At 36.8% G+C, this 7359-nt stretch overlaps 1 protein-coding gene across 1 annotated transcript in view; it reads right to left on the bottom strand.

The window, feature by feature from the left end:
- The window catches only part of LOC149239767 (cytochrome c-type biogenesis ccda-like chloroplastic protein), a 413709-nt gene extending 407480 nt beyond the window's left edge, over window positions 1-6229 (bottom strand). The window contains exon 1 of the mRNA XM_089373524.1: window positions 6211-6229. The gene's annotated coding sequence lies outside the window, so the exon portion shown is untranslated. The remainder of the gene's footprint in view (window positions 1-6210) is intronic.
- Between the last annotated feature and the right edge of the window lie 1130 nt (window positions 6230-7359).

Raw genomic sequence — 7359 nt, forward strand, 5'->3', positions numbered from 1 at the left:
ACCCCTTTAGTGGGAAAAATGCACTGTAATTAAATATTTTTGTGAAAAAATATTACTTGGTCTTTGACATGTGGATGACAAGTAAATTATTTTCCTAGAGAGAGGTCAAACTAGTTATTAAAGAAAAAACTATAAAGGCTAGCCTCTCCTCTGAATGATTGTTGTTGTTGATTTGTGAGATCATATTATGCCATAATAAAAAACTCGTTTTGCAAACCTTTGTGTAGAAATTGTGTGGGTTGGAATTCCCTATACTTTTCTTTCTTGGCTTCTGTTGCAATCGAACTTAATATAAAACATTTCAACAATAAGTAAGATCACACAACAATTGGAGGGATAATCCATTGAGGGGCTACCTAAGTCACCGGATTCGTCCTAAACCCCCTGCGAATCCCGAATCCGGCGAATCCGACACGATTCGGTCCGGATTCGTGTCCAAATCACAGGACACGTCGTGTCCGAGGGCGTGTCGCGATTTTCAAAAGCGTGTCGCGATTTTAGGACACGTGTCCGGTTTCCAGGACTCGCTAAGCTCAGCGCGGGAATGAAAAGGGCGTGTTTGCTCATTAAAATTGTCATTTGGCAAGTGATTTGTGCTGTTGGCAAGTGATTTGTGCTGTTGGAGCAAGGAGTAAAGCATTTTGGCAGCTTCATGATCAAGTCTAGGCCCTAGTATTGATATGCTATTCATGGTAATGTTAAATTCTTAAAGTAAAAGTGACATTCTCCTTAATCTTCATTTTCATCCTTTTACTTAAATTTTTAACATTACCATGAAATGACTCAGGATGTTTGAGAGTGGTTCCGGCCTCATTGGATTTCATATGGAGAAAGTAGAATTTTAGATTTCATTCAAAATCTAGCAGACTTATCAGTTTTTCAGGATTTTAGGATTGGGGGATTGCAATGTTTCCATTGAATTTTGTCATGTATTAGGGTATGGAACTCGTATTTAATCAAGAACACCAAACCAAGAGCTTCTGAATATGTCGCTCCCGCTCCCGTTTTCGCTCCCGCTCCCCGCTCCCAAGTAACACTGTTCTTGATGATATGGGTCTGGACCAATGTTGCACGAAGCGGGAGCGAAGCGGAAGCGCGAAGCGGAAGCGCGGAGCGCGGAAGCGTCATTTTCCAAAAATCTAGGGAGCGAAGCGTCCGCGGAAGCGTCTGCTATATATATATATTTTTATATATTTTTTTGCATTTATACTCAAAACAAACATCCCAAATACCAAATTAATTGTAGAAGACATGAAAACATGCATATTTTTGCATAAATCAAGATAGATATGGCATCCATGATTCCATAATTGTAGAAGACATGAAAACATGCATATTTTTGCATAAATCAAGATAGATATGGCATCCATGATTCCATTGTAGTTACTAGTATGTACAACAATCATCTATATTCTAGCTATTACAAACATACATCAACGGATTAGCTTTAAAGTTATTTTAATTAAATAGATGTGCAACTTAAATTATATTAAGGAATTTAATACTTTATGACAAGGTATTTATTTATTCTTCCAAAATTATATTATTTAATTTTTAATATTCAAAATTATGAAACATTTTAATTTTTTTGGAAGATAAATCAATACCATATTTATAAGTATTTTTTTAATAATCTTAAATTAAAGGAAAGATCATTTTAAATACCAATAATTAGAATAGTGCTTCAATAGTGACTATATTGTCAAAATGGAAATCATTATCACTTATTCTCCACATAAACCACCAATTCCGAAATCATATACAATGTAAAACACCAAAATGATATATTTTTTAATGTTGAAATTGTAAAACATCACAACTTTCTAAAACATAAAACACAATCACAATCATATTTAGATATACATTCTTTTATAATCTTAAAGTAAAAAAGACATAATTTTAAATACTAATAAATAAAATAAAAGTTACAAAGCGACTACATTTTCACAATTACCATCATTATTCTTAGTTCCTATACGCTAAAATACCATTTTTACAATATATGCAAAATAAAATGTCAATTCTGGAATCATATACAATGTCCAACAAACTTTCATTTTGTAACCGTGTAAATTCTAGGTAAATAAACCCAACCGCTTTGGCTTTGAACTGCTTCACACCCTTAGAGTTCACACTGATGTAGCACGAGAATCTCCCCACGTCTCTTACATCTCACATCTCATTGTTCTGTGCGTGCAAACTGCGAATCTCTCCACTTTCACCCAGTGTCCACTGCTTCGGATTGAGTCGACCAACGTTATCTCTACATGGATGAGTAATTATATTCTAGTTACGCAACCGTAATTGCAGGAATCGTTTTTTTTGCCCGGAATCGCGCCACCTCCAAAACGGAATCGCGCTTCCAGTGGGGATTCCGGATCGATTCGCTCCGATCCGCGATTCTGCCTTTGGATCCGCGGGGGGGGGGGGGGGGGGGGCGATTCCTGCAACACTGGTCTGGACACCACTGTTGAGTTGGCATTGGCCAACATGGATCTCAATGATCCAGTGCTAGAGCCTATTAGATTTGATGACTTAGAGGGGTCAACCTCCATACCAGCAGATGCAGTGGCAACTATGGATACAGCGGAGTAGGAGGATGTAGAGGAGAGCAGTGGGGACCATGATGATGGGGATAGTGATGCTGATTCTGATGCTGATTGATGCCTTGAGGCTTGTATACCTGTAGTTGTTTTATATTTTCTATTTCTATTTGCCATTGGCATTGCACCAACACTACCTATGTAACACATTTTGATTTGATGACTTAATGAGAAAACTACAGTTATCAGTGTGTTTATCTTACTATCTTGTAGTTGCAAGTTGTCTTTCAGTTATGAATTATGAATCATGATTGAATTCTTAATAGATTTATCATTTATGTGACCAGTACCACTGACATTTATTTGAATTTTGTATGTACTATGCATGCTAATAGCTATAGAAGAAGATCTATGTTTGAAATCAATAAATTTGTATCATTAATTAAAATTTGTGTAAGAAATATGATAATATCTAATTTTTAATATATATGTATATTTTTTAAATATATATATATATATATATATATATATATTTTAATAAAATAGTATATAACGTGTAATGTTCCGGGGGGTCAGCGTGTCCGAATCTGACACCACGAATCTCGAATCCTACGTGTCCCGAATCCCCGTGTCAGGTGACTTAGGGGGCTACATAGCCACACAAAGGTGGACTAGGCACTAATCTAATTCATCTTTTAATTGCAAGTGGATCACTTGGATGAAGGTAGGACCAATAATTTGAGGTAATAACTTCAACCGGGAGAAGAGTAGTATTCATCACATAGTTGAGTCGAAGATTGAAGACATCGCACTAGAGGCCGCTCCTAGTTGAATCCAAAAGGTGTGGGAAATTTTAGACATAGTTGGGGGCAATATTTCTATTTGAGACGAAGCCCGCCTCACTGTTCAAATTGCAAAATCGACTTAAGAAGGATTATGGTTCACAGCTCGGCAACTTTAGGTGAAGTATTGGGGTAAATGGTAAGTCATTCTTCAACAACCATTTTATATATAAAAATCAAAAAATGTTATTTCTTGTTTTCAATTAGTTTGTTTAACAAGCATGTTTTCAAGATGTCATTATTAAATACCTAGTTTTGTGCCTTGGGGTTTTGTGCAATAAAATTGAATCAAAGCCAATGATCAATATACCTATCTTTGACCTTTACTTCCACATATTCTTCATGGTATATTTAGTTTTTTGTTGCAAATCTGCATTAATATCTTGTTGTACCACAACAAATCTAGCCAATCTTCAAGGTTCCAAGCTCCTTTCAAGTACCTCAACCAGAACCTTTTAAGTAGACTATATTAAATTTAATTGAATATATCTTGTTTTTATGTTGTAATATATGATTTTCTATCTGTTGTAATTTTATTTCTTTTGCTAGAAAATTTCTGGGTTGTGCACCCAGTGGGGTTTGACTCCATCACCTCAACAGGGCAATTACTAGCTTGTTGGAAATTGCATCTAGTTTCTGGTATAAGGCTTGGGATTGACCTAAAGTGGTTCATATTGCATCCCCTAGCCTCTCCACTGCTAGATATGAGATCTAAAGTGTTAAGGAACTATTTGGGTGACTATTTTTAAGGGAAATCGCATGTTTTACCAACATTTTTCTGCAGATTTTGCAGTCTGTGGTCACATTACAGCAAGAAGATTAATAAAAGAACCCCTCTAACCAAAGCTCTAATCACAGAAATAATAACACATTTGGTTAGTAAATTCATTGAGCACTCATATCCATTATTTGCATTGTTATATCTATTAATTTCAATGATTTATCTTGCTCGTTGTTAGGATATTCCGACACATAGGAAATAGTTAAGTATAACTTGGTCTAGTATAGAGTTAGGTAAAGTGTGTTTCTTTACTATGTACTTTTGTAACTTACAATCTGACGGTCATGATATGTAGTGATCCGACGGTTCATTCTCTCCTCGGTATTACCGACACTTGATCCGTGGCTTAACACCCGATTGGTCCATGATCTCTATTTAAAGAGCATGGAGGGTCATTTGTAGGGGAACCGTTCATGAGAGAAGCTTATGTAAATTTTCATTCTTTTATTAATAAATTGTCTAAAGTGGCCGCGTTGGCCTTATTGCTCGGTTTATGCAAAACCCACATGAAAGTCATTGGAAAGCAGCTAAAAGAATACTTCGTTATGTTCGAGGTACAGTTCAATTTGGAATTCATTACAGTGCAGAAGCATCTCCTCTATTGGTTGGTTTCACTGATTCTAATTGGGCTGGTGACCCTAATGATCAGAAATCTACTGCAGGTTATGTGTTCACTCTTGGTTCAGGACCTATTACATGGGCTTGCAAGAAACAAAGTGCCATTTCTCTTTCTTCAGCAGAAGTAGAGTATCGTGGTGCCGTAGAAGCTAGTAAGGAAGCCCTGTGGCTTCGTCAGATCCTGTCAGAGTTTGGCTTTCAGCAGCAACATCTGACTACACTTTGGTGTGATAATCAAAGTGACATTCAACTATGCAAAGATCCAGTCCAACATCAGCGCAACAAACACATTAAACTGCACATGAACTTCATCAAAAAGCTCATTCACGACCATGTTCTTGAAGTGCAATATTGTTCAATAGACGATCAAGTTGCAGACATCTTTACAAAGGCTCTCACATAGGCGAAGTTTACTAAACTTCGATTTAGGGTTGGAGTTCAGGAAGTTGTCACTAAGGGGGGATAGGCTCTAATGCGTCCTTCCTTCTCCTATTGTGTCATATTTGTACATCCTTCAATCCTATCCCAAGTTGTTCTTAAGGGGGGATTTTAGGATATTCCGACACATAGGAAATAGTTAAGTATAACTTGGTCTAGTGTAGAGTTAGGTAAAGTGTGTTTCTTTACTATGTACTTTTGTCACTTACAATCCGACGGTCACGATATGTAGTGATCCGACGGTTCATTCTCTCCTCGGTACTACCGACACTTGATCCATGGCTTAACACCCGATTGGTCTATGACCTCTACTTAAAGAGCATGGAGGGTCATTTGTAGGGGAACCGTTCATGAGAGAAGCTTATGTAAATTTTCATTCTTTTATTAATAAATTTTGTTGCAAATTTTAACACAGTAAACCAGTAGGACAGCAAACAATTAACTCCACTTCATCCATAGACCCATTTAAGGCATTGAGCCTCATTTGGTTGGGTGAAGTATTTGAAGTGAACCCCCCCATATCTTTTCGATGGAGGTTGGGCTTAAAGAGTTGGGATTTGGGCCGAGGTGATAATGGGCCCTCATCTTATGTGTGCCAATCATAACAGGTTGCATAGACCTTAGCAACCCTGTGTAACATTCCCAACCAAAATATCCCAATTTTGCAATACAAATTTCTGAGTTTTACATGAGTTTCAATTAGAGGTGTTTTGTCAAACAGTTTTTCAATAAACTGTTGTAGGTGCATTTTATTGTTTGTTCATCAAAAATGAATACACAGAGCCAATAAATGTTCATATAAAAAACCCAGCACATAGTATAATAATTATATGGCACCCAACATATTATTTCTCACTAAAATAGGAATGCTACAACAAATAAAATACTTGTTTCTCCATTATGAATAGTCAGAAATATATATCAGCAAGGATGCAAGCTTTACACAGTCATCTATTCAAGAAATACAGTGCACAAATTGAAAAGGAACCTGACCCAGCCACTTGTATAACAAATTCAACTTCTAGAGAGTCTACTACAGCACTAGGATTGCCTGCTATGCCAAGGGAATGATAGTAAACTTCATAAAATTGTCCACTGTTAAGTCTGCACCAGAACTTGATAAATTTCGTCCCACTGATTTGAAGGTTTAATAATAGCAATCAGCAGCCCATACATCTGAGAATTATCTTCATGAAGAATTGTCCCCGCATTAGAGTTGAACTCGCCCCTTTTTTAGGAGACAATCTGGGTGCAAGAGGAAGGGAATTCAGCCTTTATAAGAAGCAACTTGGCACCTGTGCTAAACCCAATTCGCACCCCCTACAGTCTTTAATTTGTAGCATTTGGCTCAAAGAAATGGACTTCAATTGCTGGAGAATTTTTCTGAGCTTGAAAGAAATTTGGTTCCTTAAAAATAACTAAGAATTTGGCCCTTTTTTTCACTGATAAAACTCTGCTACTAAATCTGAAAAATTCAGCCTCTTCCCTGGGCACATTAATCTTTGAAATGCACAAATAGTTCAGCCTTCAACCTGAGTGAATGAGAGTAGATGAACAACTCGGCCTCTGTTTGTTGACAAAATATTTTGGCCTTGAATAAACTAGCTCGGCCCTCTTGATTTGCAGAAGATTTGAGCCTGGAATTAATAGAGAATTCGTCCCTCTAATTTTGCATGGGAAATCCACTGAAAACTCTTTATAAATCCATCTCCAAATTCTGAATGCAAATACATATCAGCTCAGCCTCCTGGAGTTTGTATAACCCTGCAATAAACACAAATGGGAGATCTGAAATAATCTCCCCCAAAATCGAACTAGGGTGGCACTCGAAGTCCACCGAAATTAGCTTAGAGTTTCTCTTGAAACACTTGAAACTCACTTGAGCTTCTTCTCAATGTCAAATAGAAATGATAGAATAGAATGATTTGCAATTGAGTCCCTCCTCTATTTATAATTCTCCATTGAGCCTCCTTCTAGCTTCTAGATTCTCCTTTTTCCCCATTATTTTATTGGTGGGGCCCATTTCCCACTAGGAGACTTTTGCCACCATTTTAAATAAAATAATCATTTGCCTCCTTTCTCAATAAAATATTATTTAGCCGTCATTCTCCAATAAAATAATAATTTTCCTCCATCC

Source organism: Pinus tabuliformis, chromosome 8 (assembly GCF_031772625.1).
Source record: "Pinus tabuliformis cultivar Carrire ecotype Pingquan chromosome 8, CPIR1, whole genome shotgun sequence".
NCBI lineage: Eukaryota > Viridiplantae > Streptophyta > Pinopsida > Pinales > Pinaceae > Pinus > Pinus tabuliformis.